Below are 17,225 nucleotides of genomic sequence, written 5' to 3' on the forward strand. Positions count from 1 at the left end.
AACTAGTTTAGGGGAAAAAAACAAACTTTGGTAAGATTTTACTCTCACTTCCTATCAGTATTCCAACAAACCCCAGCATGAATTAAGTCTTCTCTTCCTTATTGGCTGTCTTTATTTACTATGTCTCTTTCTTCCAAGAAATATTTATTCAATATTTACTGTGTGCCAGAATGGTGCTAAGGACTGGTTAAGATGTAATCCCTGCAAATCCTATTAAGGGACTGACTTCAATTTAGATGAACAAGAGAGTCTCACTTCTTCCAATTCAGGTGTCCTTTTCCTTCCCTTCCTCACTTTTTTCTTCACTCCTCACTGGTTTCCAATAGGAAAACAAGTAATCTCAGTATATACTCAACTTCAGAAGTAGTTTCTTGAGTCATCTTAAAGTTGAGGCTGAGACAGCAAGTGTTATTTAGAGAAACTTGAAAATATGAAGAGTAACAAAAAACATTATTTGAGAAGCAGAAATGCCTTACTAATATATCTCTGTAGGGAAGAGTGAGTGATTACATACATATTTCAATGCTGCAGTGTGAATGACGGTGACTACATGGATACTAATTAAGACATTTCATCTACAAACAGTGCTTGGTTCAGTTTACTGAAAACAACTCGGAATTTAGGGTGTGGTTAAATGTAACCAAACATGGACATCTTTTACTTCTCCAGATTTAGACATAATCTGAGATATAAGGAAAACCTGATTAATTGGCTAGTCATGACCCATTCTAGACAGTAGAATTACTTAGAGCATTAGGACCCAGTGAAAAGTCCTACCATAATTCATCAAACTGGTTAGTGAATTTTCCCTAAAATTATATATTGAAAACATGGGATTTTTCATCTTCAAAAAGAGTTTGAGGTCTGCAGTGGTGAATATTCATGGAGTCACAGAATTGCAGACGTAACTTTGGAGAAACTCTGATCTAACCATCTCGTTTTCATACTGATAAGGAAAATTATTTATTTTATAGGTAGTTAGCAGAAATGTTAAACAACTATCAAATGTAATCTAACTACATATGGGCAAGACTGAAGTTAGAAACTAGGACACCTTTCTCCTGATTCAAAGTTGTTTTCACTCTATCGCAAGCCTTAACTTAGCCAAAACCACCGTATGATTGTCTGTAAAGAAGACTATTGCCCACTGGTCATCATACTTTAACTCCTTTCTGTTTTCCTTTCTTCTTGTTTTCTTGTCTTGCCTTTTAGTATTTATTCATCTTCTCTCTGATTAATGAGAACAGTAAAACAAATCTTTAAATGAGCTAATCTGTAAAACTTTTCTTTTTTTTTTTCTTTTTATCTTTTCTTTTTTTTTGAGACAGAATCTTGCTCTTGTCACCCAGGCTGGAGTGCAATGGCATGATCTTGGCTCACTGCAACCTCCACCTCCCCGGTTCAAACAGTTCCTCTGCCTCAGACTCCCAAGTAGCTGGGATTACAGGCACCCACCACATTTTTGCATTTTTAATAGAGACAGGGTTTTGCCATATTGGCTAGGCTGGTCTCGAACTCCTGACCTTGTGATCTGCCCACCTCACCCTCCCAAAGTGCTGGGATTACAGGCATGAGCCACCGCACCTAGCTTCTAATCTGTAAAACTTTTCTAAGAATCCATCTCTTTGCTACTCTCAGAAATATAACCTACTCAGTCATGCATCTGCTGAGTCCTACCATACTGAGAATGATGAAACTACTTTGATGCCTATTTTGGGAGTGTGTGTAATAGTGTGTGTGTGAGAGTGATTGTAAGTGTGTAAAGTGTATATAGGATTGTAGGTCACTGATGAAGAGGAACTTCCTATTGAAATTACTGTTCCACAATTCTCAGTGACTAACCTTCAGCTTTGTTTTGTTTGTAGGCTTTCATATTCATAAAATGAGCAGATTTTTAAAAACCCTTGACCTTTATCTTATAAACCTTAGTGTTTTTGGTAATAATAGTTCATTGGTAACTATCAAACTGAATGTTCATTCATATCAACCAATAAGAAATATTAGTTCTTAATTATTTCTTGTTCCTCTGTCCCTTTCCACTTACATGTACATCAAGTATTTGATGTGATTCATGAGACCATGGGTATAGTCTTGGGTTAGTGAAAGGTAAAGTAGTGTAATAGAAGCAAACTTGAGCTGGGAATCAGTATATTTGGGTTCTGGCCTTGGGAAGTCATTGACGATAAAATGTGTCTTTTATTGAGCACTTGTGTAAGTCCGGCATGTATGCATTCTCACTGACCTGTGAGATTGGAATTGTTCCCTTCTCCATTTTACAGATGCAGAAATTGAGGCTCAAAGATAATAAGTTGCCTTCACAGAACTAATAAGTAAAAGAGATGGGATTCATAGATTTTTCTGTCTGTAAATCCCAGGTCAGCATCTCCTCTGCTGGACAGTGCTGCCTTCTTGCTCTGTGTTTTTAGAAAAATCACTTGGCTTTTCTGGGTCTTGGGTTTTCTCATTAATCAATTGGTGGTTTGAGCTCTTATCATGTGTAAGGTTCCTTATAGCTCCAGGGATTAGAGAAGGTCATTTTCCTTTCTTCCTCCACCTCTCACCTCTTTGGCATTTACTTTTCCCATATCCAGCTATTAATCATTAAAAATGAAGATGGTACTGAAAGTCATGTCTGGCCATGAGGACAGGATCTGAATGTTTTCATTCTGACCTCTAAATCAGTCTGCATATCTTGCCTGTAAAACAAAATCAAAGGGTGTGGTGAGGAGGGACCAGGGACTTTAATTGTATTTTTTTAAACAATGGATTTCCGTTAAAATTGTATTTTTCTACACCTCTGGAAAATTACACTGTAGATGAGATAAATGCAGCTTGGCATTTAAATTAAGGTCATCTTTAGACTGGTAATCTCATTTGCTGTTTAAAAATTTTAATTCAAGTCAAGGCAGTGTAATTATTGCCCTCAGCCAATTGCCATTCCTCACTGCTTTGTAGCTGTATTTACTACTGTTAAGACAAGACTACTCATGTGGAAAGTATAAGTCAACATACTAAATTATTAAAGGTGGGATACATCAGGAAATACTCCCTGCACGTGCTGATGCTTCAGATTAGGAGGCTTTACACCGTCATGCCAAGAGAACAGTGACACCATAGATGGCAAATGCAGGACATCACCATTTTTAAATACAGAGAAATTAATGTGAGATGTTGTTCTTAGGACAACTATACTAAGTTTAGCAGTGCTTCAAAATGTTTTCAATTTCAGACAAGTTTAGCATAATTTAACTTCAAAATTATATTTTCATGATGTGTTTTTTTTTTTTTTTTCACACTAAAGTATGCAGGTGTGTGGTGGGGGATAGGGAATGATGGTGGGTGTGTGACTCAATGTCTGTATATATAGTTTATATTATAGCTTAAAACCAGACTCAGGCAAATATCTCTAGGTAGTGAAAAAAGATTAGGTAATAAGGAGTTCTATTATACTCTTAAGAAGACAAGCAATCTTTTATTTATTTGAGGAAAAATACCCATGCATCACTATACATACTTATTAATATTAATTATATAAATTATTTCTATTAATATATATTTGCAATTGAAAAATTGGGCTATATACATCTGTATTTATGTGTGTGTATACATTTATGTATGTGTGTGTGCGAACACGCTTTATTTGACTTTAGATTCCTGCTTTGAAGAACAAGCGATATTCAGAATTCAAATTCAAATATAAATTCAAACCTGTTTCTTCCTTCTGCCTAATAATGACTTAATGAAAAAAATCTATAATTTAGTTTGCTTCGTGTATTTTAATTTCCTTGAGAACAAGAGCTTTATCTAGTTTTCATTCCTTGCAGCAACTAGCAGACCTTTATTTAAAGACTCCTAGTAAATGTTTATTGAACTCAATTATGTAAAGGAACAGTTGACTGTTCTTGATGACAGCTTTCTAATGTATGAGTGTTCTGTTGGTTTTATAGTCCATATATTGAATTCCATATACCTGCTTCTTTACTCCAATAGGACTATAAGCATGTTTATAGATGGCCAAATCTGTTGCCTGTTTGAAGAAAAGTGTACCACTCAGAACATTTCTGGAGAAATATTAGCATTGTAAATTTGATTTTCATGCCTGGGGAAAAAAATCAAACAGCACAGAGAACATATTCATGTGATATTTCGGTTTGTGAATCTTGATTTAACATATTTGAAAGGTAAAATAAACAATTCCACGTGAGCAAGAATAGAACTGTTTATTTTGACAGATCGAGTCCAAGTTTACAATCTCAGTCCTTACTCTAATCCTAATCCTCAGTCCTTCTGATTGTCCCTTAATGACTTCTAGAGGTAATCAGATTTAATCATCCATCCAAGCCCATGGTGGAAAACCAAAACATCATTTTTTTTTAAGACTGGAAGCAACATGATTTAGAACATTAAAAATGCAAAACAATTCAGAAAGATTTTTGCTTTTGAAAACAAACAAACAAGTGAAAGACCTATGTGTTTTTGCTTCCTGATATTCATGGAATGACATGAAAGACATTGCTCATTATTTTGCTAGTCACTTGGTATTGCATATGCCAGATGCAGTGGCTCACACCTGTAATCCCAGAACTTGGGAGGTGAGGCAGGGGGATCGCTTGAGGTCAAGAAATTGAGAAGTAGTATTGTATTGGGAACCACAGGTCACAAACCAAACTGTAGAGAAGACAAAGTCCACATCTTTTAATACCCAGAGCTCTCTATAGTCCTGAGAAAGTGGATTTGCATCACTATCAAACAGTAAATGAAAAACACCATTATACAGAAAATAGATAAGTGATGTTTTGCTTATGTGGCAGGGTAGTGAAATTATGTCTTTGAATGTGTCATTTTACCTGATCTAACATCTTTTTTTTTGTAAAATGCATGTAATTACAGATTTTTCTGACTGGGAGACTGTAAAACCATATACTCAAATTAAGTTAATAAAGCACAACAATCACCCTTTGTTGCTGCCTGGGGACAGCTGGGTCCTAAGATTGGGTCTCATAGCTTTCATGTTAGTTCAGCTCTTCCTAGTGTCTGAGACTGATCCTATTCCTAGTTATAGGATATTAAGTGAATTGCCAGCCATCATTTCAGATTCGGCAAACATGAGCAAATCATGCTATTTCCTGTGACCTTGTGCCCCTACCTCATAACTTTCAGAGTCCATGTCCTACCTTATCTATAGTCACAGAAACTTGCATGTCACAGCTAAGGGCCTATTTTAATCTCTTGGCACTGCACAGATTTTATAGAAAATGAATTCCTATTTTGCGTTACATGCACCAACTCAGCAGTGGAACTACTGCCAGTTTTCAACAAACCTAAATGCTTACTATCTTCTGCTTTGATTTCCCTTTTTATTGGCTAATTTTGTTTCCTGCTGAAAAGTCTTACCTAGCTGCTGGAATGGCCAATGGTTACTTCTTCCTGGACTTCTCTGAAGCCACTCCCTATACTTTGGGCCAAGTCATCACCATCTCTCTCTGAACTCCTACAATAATTTTCTGTTTTCTCGTTTGCCAACCACCCCAATACACAATCCAGCTTCTGGAAAGATCACTTTAAGAAGTAAATTGGATCATGCAGCATCTCTGCTCAAAACTACTCCAGGGGCTTTCCAGTGCTTTAAACAGTTCTTTAATGTGATTCTTGAAGTCCCTGCATAGTCTCGCCTGTGCCCAATCCTCCAAAGCCATTCTGTCTCTTATTCACTGAGTACTTTTAACCTTCAAACCGCTGCCCTTTTTCTTTCTGTATATTGCATGCACACACTGTTTTCCATCTCTGGAGTCCTTTCCCCTCTAAGTTCTTAAAGGTAATACCTACTCATCTTTCAGGTCTCTGTGAGTATGTTATTTCATTGGTACACGCTGTTATTTTCCCACTGAGATCTCTATTCAGAGCACTTATTGCCATCTGTAGTCAATTATTTATGTGTATCTTTCTTGCTTAATGGCTGCTTAGATAGTAGGATCTATGAAGGCAGGGCCCAGACTCATTGTTCACCACTGGATACCCAAATCTTAGCAAATTGCTTCACTTGTAGAGTAGGTTGGTTTGTGGACTTCATGTTTAAACAATTGAATGAACAGATTGTCTGCTTGGATTATAATGTATCGCTTCTTTCCCTACTCTCCTAAGAATAATTATTATTTATTGCCGTCAAATCTTATGTACCAAGAAATCAGCATGAATTACCTCAAATCCTTACAGTCTTAATATAAGGCAGATGTTATTATTCCCATCGTACAAGAATGGCAATGATAAACATATAATGATTTGTGCCAAGTCATAAAACTAGTCATGATGAAGCCAGAATTACGTCCTGAATCTGTTTGACTCCCAAGCCTGTGCTCTTCCACTTCAGAACATTCATTTTCTACTGCCCAAACTTCTCCATCCTCTCTACAGATACCTACTGTAGAGCCATCACCAAGTGCCAACCTGACCCTTGATGTGTGCGTCAGCCCTTCTCTGTCCAGTGAGGCTCACCTCCAGTCTCTTACTCTGACATGGAATTATCTTAATGTAGGCAAGTCTCAGTAGTTGAGTCATAAGCTGGTATCCATACTTGCTTTTTGTAGCCTAGAGATGTGCCAACGTTTGTTTGGTTAGGCAGAGCCCAAGCATTCCCTACTTGAGTGGTAGCTACTACCTAAATTATTTGGCCTAGAGCTTGGGAGAAAATAAGTTTCCAACTTGTGATATGAATGGACTCATGGCCATCCCACTTCCCCATGTATCCTACCCACTGAACATTTATGACTATGGCAGTAGTCACTCTGAAATACTAGCAGGGTGCACAATATAAAAAAACATTTAGAAAAGGATTGATGCTTTAGAACCCAGAATTTGGGGTTTCCAGATTTTGTGGTTTTGTGTCACTCCTTATACACATGAAAAAATCTGGGTAAAAACAATAAACTCCAATGGAGGAGGAGCTGGTAGTGAGTCCATGATAGAGTCACCATTGTTAAAATTCAAGTATGACACCAGAGCACCTAAAGACACCTCAGGAAGTGAGCTCGCCAGTTACATCATGGGCGTCTTCTGCTCTTACCCTTGTTTGAGGTCTTTGCTCTTTCAGATTTATAGGAATGTGGGACTACAGAAAGGAGAGTGCTTTCAAAGTGATTAAATTCTGGATAATAATGTCTATCAGAAGGTGAAAGAAATTAGTATCAATGCAGTTAAATTAGTGAAAGGAGTGAAAACTAAGCTCTCATAAAATATAAAGCATTATTATCAAGGGACTGTGTCTTTGTTGGATACATCTAACCTATGCTTAATAAACCGTAATATTCACCTCTCTTCAGTTTATGAGATTGCCAGTTAGTCTGATTTTTTAACAGTGTGCTCTTCAATGTTCAATGTGTGAGACTTTTCTTAACCAATCAAATTAGAATCAAATTTGCAAGTGAAATGCCACAAGACAGAACAGTATATTCTCTCCTGAAGTTTAAATATGAAACACTGCTCATTGCTGAATTTACTAATTTTATGACCCCCATGCCAAAGTGCTTGGAAGAGGATTTATGTTGACTATATCCATGAGGCTTACTGCCCATGATGTCATTGCTCATTATTGTGTTTACCGATTTCTCATATGCCCAACATCAGTTTTGTTTTGTTTTGTTTTTTCCTTAAATGAATGGAACTGTCCTTTAGAATCGCAGTGCATAGGGCTGGGCATGATGGTTCACTACTATAATCCCAGCACATTTGGAGGTCAAGGCGGGCATATCACGAGGTCAAGAGTTCGAGACCAACCTAGCCAACATAGTGAAACCCTGTCTCTACTAAAAATACAAAAATTAGCCAGGTGTGGTCGTGCATGCCTGTAATCCCAGCTACTTGGGGGGCTGAGACAGGAGAATCACTGGAACCCAGGAGGCTGAGGTTGCAGTGAGCTGAGAGCATGCCAGCATGCCATTGCACTCCAGGCTGGGGGACAGAGTGAGATGCCATCTCAAAAAAAAAAAAAAAAAAAAAAAGAACTTCTGTACATAGTTAATAGGAACAGTGCTAAACTCTTTAATTTAGAAAATTCAAGGCAGTCACTGCCATATATTTTCAATTGTCTGTTCTAGCCATGTGGCTAGCAACTTGAAGACATGATCCCTGAAATTGAAGAGTTAAGACATAGAGAGTTTTAAGGATCTTTATGATTTTCTGTACTGTGACACATTCTTGTTAATATGGCAGTATGATCACCATTTCTAAGATCATCTCTGTCTTGACTATTTCAGTCAAAAGAAATGCAAATATTCCTGAGGGTAGTAACCTGTTAATAAGTCAGCTATTATAAACAGTTTGTCCAGATTAATGCCTGAGCAGGAGTAGCACATGGGAGGTGAAAGCCAGAGTGAAGGAAAGGACAGTACATTGCAAAGGAGAAAGGCAGAGAACAATATTTGAAGAATGCAAAGTAGCTTGAACCACCTTGCTGACCAATCTTAGGTATCATGGTTACCTCTGTGGAAGCCCAAGGTGGGTATTTGTTTAGACTTGATCTTTCCTGGGACAAGGTGCTGGTCAGGATAGTAAAGGGAGATTAAATGTACTTAGATGTGCTTCCAGAAGACAGGTATGTCATCACAAAGGAGAAAGGGCTATTAGCTCCTGGTCTACTTAGAAAAAGTGTAACCAAAGTGGAACCAGGAAGTGTATGAGATCTGAGCACGTCTTGTTCTCTCTCTCTCAGGCAGAGCAGAGGGCAGGAGGTTCCACCAGGAGCTCACCTGACTCTTTCCTCCACGCCTATGTTTCTGGCTTTCCTTAGATACAACCAGAAAGCGAACACCCTTAGATACCTGGATACCTGGAGAGGTTTGAACCAACTCGATGGCCAGTTCACTATCCCTGGCTACCCGACTGTTTGGGAGAGTAGGAATGCTCCAGAAGAAAATTGAATCAGCACCACTTTCCTGTTTTGATCCTTGAGAAAAGAAAGAAAATCAGCATTTACTGAGTAATTTGCCTTGTGCCAGACAATGTATCAGATGTTTTAGATATAATATTCCACAGGATGACTCTGTTATTCCCTTTCTATAGGTAAGAAACAGACTCTGAATTGCTTTAGACGACCAGCTTAAGTTCATGAGGCCCGGAAGGGATGAACCTAGAATACAAACCCAAGCTCTTAAATTTCTAAATCAGTGGCCTTCCTCACTATCTTTATGCTGTGTTATGTAATTGATGTCTGGGGTTCATGGAAAATCACCATATTACTTTGTATGAGAATAGTGTGTATATGTATACATTTGTGTTTTATATAAACCTATGCATGGACATATTAAAGTGAGTGAGGTTTTTTTGTTTGTTTGTTTGTTTGTTTTTGAGATGGAGTCTCACTCTGTCACCCAGGCTGGAGTGCAATGGCGTGATCTCAGCTCACTGCAATCTCCGCCTCCCGGGTTCAAGCGATTCTCCTGCCTCAGCCTTCTGAGCTGGGATTACAGACAGCCGCCACTTCCGGCTAATTTTGTATATTTAGTAGAGATGGGGTTTCACAATGTTGGCCAGGATGGTCTCCATCTCCTGACCTCCTGATCCACCCACCTCAGCCTCCCAAAGTGCTGGGATTACAGGCATGAGCCACCACTCCTGGACGTAAATGAGTGTTTTTGCCAACCTGATAGCCTTGTTTTTTTTTTTTTTTTTTTCCTGTACCTTCTCAATGTCTTGGGATGGGAGCCATGATACCTGAGGAAGTAACAAAGATTATACAATCATCTGTAAGTATTCATGGGGAATTGATTCCAGGACCCCTGAATGCTCAAGTCCCTGATACAAAATAGCATAGTATTTACCCATAATCTGCACACATCCTCTCGTTTAACCATCTCTACATTAATTAAAATACCTAATGTAATGTAAATCCTATGTAAATAGTTATCATACTGAATTGTCTTCTATTTGTATCATTTTTATTGTTATATTGTTATTTTTAATTTGTATATTTTTGAAATTTTTAATGCTCAGTTGCTTGAATCCATGGGTGTATAACTCACAGATATGGAGGCATGACTGCATTCCCAAAGAAGAAAAATAAGGCTAATCAGCCTTTTCATTTAAGAGTATTTGGGCATGTTTGATCATATCCATAACATTTCTTTTTCGAATCATGGAAAAGTGTTCAACAAACATGCCAGGTTTCCTAATGTTTCAACATGCAGGACTAATCTTGTAGTTAATGTGTATTCCTTTTCTTCCCGAGCCTTTTCACAGGAGATGTTTTTGCCTAGTCGTCGTTATTTTTCTAATTACCCAATTTTCTTTTCTCTGTTAAACACTAATTAAAGAATGAGCTCAGGACTGCCACCTTTTTGGAGAAAACATTAATCTTCTGCCCTCTCTACATTTTAATAGGCCTAATTTATCCCTATTATCTACTCCCTTTACCACCCCAACTGAGAAAAGAAAACATTCTTATCCCCGGCACCCTTCTCATACTCTACTGCATTTTTGCATTTTATTTTCCCTACTAACTTCAACTGATGCTGCATAGCCTTGTTTATGTTTACTTTTCATTATCAGAAGAATGTGCATATGACTATAAGTCTTCTCTCCTCCTCCCTCCTTCCCTGCTTGATCTGCTCTGTATTAATTTCTTTTCCTATTGCTAAACTTCTGTGTACCTGTGATCTGTTGATGAATTAATTAATCACCCAGGCATAGCTCAGCACCTATATGAAATAGGACCCAGGACACTGAAGCATAAATTCTAGTCTCCAGGAACCAGCAGTCTGAAAGGAGAGGCTGACACATAAACAGAAAAATTTCATAAAATGTGGTACAGGCAACCATACAGATTAGAAGATGCAGGAACACAGAGAAGGAGTTATCACTCCAGACTAGGTAGCAGGGAAGGCTTCCCCTATTGTCTGTCATTTAGAATGATTGACCATACCATAGGTAGAAAAATGGGTTGAATCCAGAGTTCATTTGCATTAATAGCAAACCTTGATAATCAGTGATATTGACTTTCCTTTCATCTCTTTTCCACAACTCAGTAATATTTCCATTAAGAAAATATTATAAGGTACTTTGGAATGTCCATGTGAAAAATAACATTAATTATAATAGCACAAAGCTCAACTAATAATTAAACCAACCATAAACTATGGAGCAAAGAACTTGGTTTCCAAGAGATTAAAAAAAAAAAAAAAAAAAAGCTACCTGTATGCCCTGAGCTGATTGTTTTGGCTTTTAAAGACTTTTTAAAACCTCTCCTTAAAGCAAATCACACTCTGTTAGTCTGTTTTCACACTGCTGATAAAGACATACCCAAGACTGGGCAATTTACAAAAGAAAGAGGTTTATGGATTTACAGTTCCACATGACCGGGGAGGCCTAACAATCATGGCAGAAGGAAAGGAGGAGCAAGGCAGATCTTACATGGATGGCAGCAGGCAAAGAGAGCTTGTGCAGGGCAACTGCTGTGTTTAAAACCATGAGCTCTCATGAGACCCATTCACTATCACAAGAACAGCATGGGAAGACCCGTCCCCATTATTCAATCATCTTCCACCAGATCCTTCCCACAACACATGGTAATTATGGGAGCTACAAGATGAGATTTGGTTCCGGACACAGAACCAAACCATATCATTCCACCCCAGCCCCTCTCAAATCTCATATCTTCACATTTCAACACCACCTATGCCTTCCCAACAACCCTCCAAAGTCTCCACTCATTTCAGTATTAACTCAGAAGTCCACATTCCAAAGTCTCATCCAAGACAAGCAAGTCCCTTCTACCTATGAACCTGTAAAATCAAAAGCAAGTTAGTTACTTCCTAGATACCATGAGGGTACAGACATTGGGTAAGTACAGCCATTCCAAATGGGAGAAATTGGACAAAACAATGGGGCTACAGGCCCCATGCAAGTCTGAAATCCAGCAGGGTAGTCAAATCTTAAAGCTCTAAAATGATCTCCTTTGACTCCATGTCTCACATCTAGGTCATGCTGATGCAAGAGGTAGGTTCCTATAGTCTTGGGCACCTCCACTCCTGTGGCTTTGCAGGATATAGCTTTCCTCCTGGCTGCTTTCACAGGATGGTGTTGGGTGTCTGCACAGTGGAAGTGTTGATGGAGTTACGACTCTGGGTTCTGGAGGATGGTGGCCCTCTTCTCACAGCTCCGCTAGGTGGAGCCCCAGTAGGGGCTCTATGTGGGGGCTCCAGCTCCATATTTCCTTTCCACACTGCCTTAGCAGAGTTTCTCTATGAGGGCCCCACCCCTGCAACAAACTTCTGCCTGGGCATCCAGGCATTTTCATACATCCTCTGAAATCTAGGCGGAGGTTCCTAAATCTCAGTTGTTGACTTCCATGCACCGGCAGGCTCAACACCATGTGGAAGCTGCCAAGGCTTGGGGCTTTCAACCTCTGAAGCAATACCCTGAGCTATACCTTGGCCCCTTTTAGTCACGGCTGAAGTGGCTGGGACACAGGGCACCAAGTCCCTAGACTGCACACAGCAGAGGGACCCTGGACCCAGACCACAAAACCATTTTTTCCTCCCAAACCTCTGGGCCTGTGATGGGAAGGGCTGCCGCACAGTTCTCTGACATGCCCTGGAGACATTTTCCCCATTCTCTTAGTGATTAACATTTGGCTCCACATTATTTATACACATTTTTGAATCCAGCTTGAATGTCTCTTCAGAAAATGGAATTTTCTTTTCTATTGCATTGTCAGGCTGCAAACTTCCCAAATGTTTATGTTCTCTTTCCCTTTTAAAACTGAATGCTTAACAGCACCCAAGTCACTTCTTGAATGCTTTGCTGCTTAGAACTTTCTTCTGCCAGATACCCTAAATCATCTCTTTCAAGTTCAAAGTTTCAAAAATCTCCAGAGCAGAGGCAAAATGCCACCAGTCTCTTTGCTAAAACTTAACAAGTGTCACCTTTGCTCCAGTTCCCAATAAGTTCCTTATCTCCATCTGAAACCACCTCAGCCTGGACCTTATTTTTTATATGCCTATTAGCATTTTTTGTGAAAGACATTCAACAAGTCTCTAGGAAGTTCCAAACTTTCCCACATTTTCCTGTCTTCTTCTGAGCCCTCCAAACTGTTCCAACTTCTGCCTATTACCCAGTTCCAGAGCAGCTTCCATATTTTTGGGTACCTTTTCAGCAGCACCCCATTCTACTGGTACCAATTTACTGTATTAGTTCATTTTCACAATGCTGATGAAGACATACCCAAAACTGGGCAATTTACAAAAAAAAAAAAAAAAAAAGAGAGAGAGAGAGATTTATGGACTACACTTCCACATGGCTGGGGAGGCCTCACAATCATGATAGAAGGCAAGAAGGAGCAAGTCACATCATACATGGATGTCATCAGGTGAACAGAACTTGTGAAGGGCAACTCCGGTTTTTGAAACCATCAGATCTCTTGAGACAAATTCACTCTCACAAGAACAACATGAGAAAGACCTGCTCCCATAATTCAATCATCTCCCACCAGGTCCCTCCCATAACACGTGGGAATTATATGAGCTACAAGATGAGATTTGGATGGCAACATAGAGCCTAACCATATCGCACACTCAGTTCTGATATTCTTGGCTTTCTGACATCCTGGACAATTACCAGTAACCAAACCTTAAAGGTAGAGAGTTATTTGAAGGATTGTATCTTGACCCCAGGGAAAATGTGACCCCCAACACCTGAACAATGAAAAAAAAAAAATACACACAGAAACTATAAAACAGTTGAACAAAAAACCTCTTTGAAAAACAACAGATCCAGGGAATAAAAATAACAGAAGATATTTAGCTTTCTCAATGACTCTCCCTGTTGTCCCTGCATGCTAAAGAGCACAATAATTGGTGTTGACACTGACAGGCCAGAGGCAGCAGATAAAGATTTATTTAGATTAAAGGAAATTTATTTCAGAAGGTAAAGAAGATGGATAATTTATGGTGAAAAATTTCCCTGAAAACTGAATTAGATGAAACAATTTTCTTATGTAGCAGGAATAAATTTCAATCAGCAAATGACCACACACATTTAACACTGTATAGTCCTCAGGTTGATACTGGATGCTCATGAGTTTCTTTTTTGTTTGCTTTTGGTGTTAACTTACTGCCTCTCTTGTGGTTTTCCAGATTGCTAAACCTTCTTTGTTGAAACCCTTCTGTATTTCTTAAGGTACTCCTCAAATAGAAGGTGACTCCGATTGTTTCAAAAGATAACATTGTTTCTCATGTCAGCAATATTTTCTTTCTTTGTAATCTAAGAAAAGAGAGATACTTGTTTAAAAATCCAAAGTTCTGACATCTTGAATATAACTGACACTAAAAGTTTTTAAAATTGATTCACAACAATGCATTTAAAACATATTTATAAAGCACTTTATATAGATCATCAAGTGACTTTAGATATAGCCTTTTACATTACAATGAATTATATTTTGTTCAGCTTTCTTGTCATGGTAATCCATTTCATGGGTTTTCTTGTCACAGCTGCCATAATATTCTGACTCACCATTGTCTTTTTCCATAATTATCAGCATATTCTCCTTAATCATATGGAAATCTATTATTTTTGTGCTCACAGCATTACAGAATGTAGATCTGAAGGTTTCCGACCATGTCACTACAGAATAAGATGTGGATTCTTTAGAATAGAATGTGTATTTTTGGAACACCATTGTGATCCCAACCCTTATGTAAACATCACTATCATGCAGACTCCAAGGAATCCTTGATTTCAGGCGTAGCCTTGCTGAGGAGAGACTCACACACACTGGGATTAAAACAATTTGAAGCCTATGCATTATTTGGGGCTAAACTGAATATGTGACTTGCACATATAGGGAAGATCCTTGTATTTGTAAGATGCTATCACATCACATCCAATGTTCTTTAACAAGACATGATCAATTTTGAAATTCAAGTATTTAATAAGCTTCTATGGAGAAGCAACAAAAACATAGTTTTGCATGGTGAAAAGAGAGAAGAGGTATCCACATATGGTGTGGGCAGGGCGAAGCAAGTGCATTCTATGTTCCTGTTTTATCATCTGTGTTACCTGCATCTTGTACTCATTCTGATTCTGGTTGTCCCTCCCTCCCCTATATCTCCCACTCTGAGGTGGTGTTTTGAATGCTCTTGAAAGTCTGTCACATTTGCTTGATATGGTTTTGGCCTGAAAACATTAGAATTGATAAACCAATTTGTTTTTTATGAATCACTAATAATTTGGGCGTGATAGATTTCCTCTAAATGCAGAGTTCATTCTTTCTTTGCTATCTGATGTATTAGCAGAAGCTGATCTGGAGAAAGGCTGAGGCTTCCTCCTTAAGCGTGTTCCCAGTACCTACTGATAAGCAATTAGAAAAAGCAGTGCTGGCATCTGAAGGCTCCTGTGTTCTAGAGTGGGCATCTCAATAGCTAATTCTCCTTCCATCATATTCATTTCTGATTGCGTGACTTTGCTTACTTAAAAGTCTCTGAGGCTAAGTTTCTTCACCTGATAAATGAAGGATTTTTTGATTATGCACAGGACTGTTTCTGAAATAGCCAGGGGAAATAAATGGAGAATCGTTTTTATATATTTTTAAATCCACTAAAATAAGTCTTGTCATGTATATTTTCATCGAACAAAGATTAATTAGAGATGTATTGGACATTATGTCTATAGGAATGGTTGGAGGTGTGTTACAGTAGAAATTCCAGACAGAGAGAAATGGAGTTGATGATAGCTATATTGAGTCTAGCAGGGCCATTGGCTTCCTTGCTAGAAAGTTTGAATTTATGCTGAAGGCAAAATAGGGAGATACAATTTTATGTACTTTAAAGATCCAACTGAAACTGCATGGAGACTGGAGTAGAGAGAGAGGTGAAATGGAGGCAGAGAACATCCTTAAAAATAATCCAGTGAAGAGATGGTGAGTGTCTGAACTAGGGCTTATGGCATTAGGGATGAGGAAGTGTGGAGACAGATGAGGAATAACTAAGGGATAGAATTGGCATTACTTGGAACATAATTAATGTGGGAGGTGAAGAACCCTGGGGAAGATGCTAAGTTCAGTCCAGGACAAGTCGAGTTTGAGGGCATGCACTCAGAGTGAACGGTTTTACGTAAGTTTTGGAATGTGGGAGAGGGTTTAGGGACATAGCTATAGATCTGGAGTGCAGCAGCACACCATATATAAATAAGGCTCTTTAGGCGACTGAATTGATGAGATTGCCCAAGGAGAGAAAGGAAGAGAGCAAAGAATAGAATTCTAGGGAGTAGCAGAACTTAGGGGAGTAACTAAGAAAGGGAGCCAAAAAAGGAAACTGAGAAAGAATAGTCAGGCAGCTGAGAGAAGAACAAGAAGGGTGGAGTCACAGGAAAAAAGAAATTGTCAGCAATAACACATGCAGGGAGATCAGATAAAATAAGAAATGAAATCATCCAGTGGTTTGTGTATCTAGATAAGTAGCTCAGAGAGAAGTCAGATGTGTTTCCAGAAAATGTTTATTGCTTAAGCAAGACCAATCCCTGTCCTAGGGTACTTTGCCAAGGGTTTCTAAATTGGCTTTATTTATAGAAGGATTACACCTCTACAAACTCACACAGGCCAATCAATCCACTCCATTCTCAGCCAAGATCATTATGACTTCTTTTCATATGTGCTTTAATTTTCATTTGTTTGTTTGTTTGTTTGTTTAGAAATAGGAGTGTTGAAAAATAACCTAGTTGCCAATTTGGTTATGTGCAACTGTTAAATATAGATGGATAAATAGATGGGTGGATAGATAGATAGATAAGACAGATAAATAGTGGCTACCAAAATGTTTGAGGTAGGAGAGCTTCAGCTACTCTCTTACTATACTGCTAACAATTAAAAGGAAAGCAATTCTCAACAAAATGTATTGATGGATTCTCAATTTCCTGTCCTAACACGTGGTCTGAACAATACCTTGCATGAAAGGAGCACTTGAGGTAAACCTGCTACCTTTTAGAGGCAGTATTGTTACCTTATGGGAGTGGTCAGGCAGGCAAAAATTCTGCATCTCAGTCACAGGGCACAGAAGCATTTAGGGCTCAGACCTTGCGTACCATCCCTAAGGATCCAGGCCTAAGGCCCAGCTATATGATTTGTTATTCATATAACCATGGGAAATATCTCTAAAATATTTTAGCCTATCCACAATATTGAATATCAATATTTTTGCCCATGAATCATCCATTGTGTTAATTAACTAGCCAACAATTTC

At 38.6% G+C, this 17,225-nt stretch overlaps 1 protein-coding gene and 1 long non-coding RNA gene across 4 annotated transcripts in view; one reads left to right on the forward strand and one right to left on the reverse strand.

Moving 5' to 3' along the window:
- CTNNA2 (catenin alpha 2) overlaps nt 1–17,225 on the forward strand; it is a 1,168,663-nt gene that overhangs the window by 709,356 nt on the left and 442,082 nt on the right. The window lies entirely within an intron of this gene.
- Nucleotides 924–14,620, reverse strand: LOC117062101. The gene is made up of 4 exons (XR_004428215.1): nt 14,503–14,620; nt 14,102–14,250; nt 2,562–2,696; nt 924–1,230 (listed from the first exon to the last, which is right to left on the reverse strand). It is a non-coding gene; the product is annotated as an uncharacterized LOC117062101 (long non-coding RNA).

The sequence above is a fragment of the Trachypithecus francoisi genome, unplaced genomic scaffold (assembly GCF_009764315.1).
Source record: "Trachypithecus francoisi isolate TF-2019V2 unplaced genomic scaffold, Tfra_2.0 Lachesis_group17, whole genome shotgun sequence".
NCBI lineage: Eukaryota > Metazoa > Chordata > Mammalia > Primates > Cercopithecidae > Trachypithecus > Trachypithecus francoisi.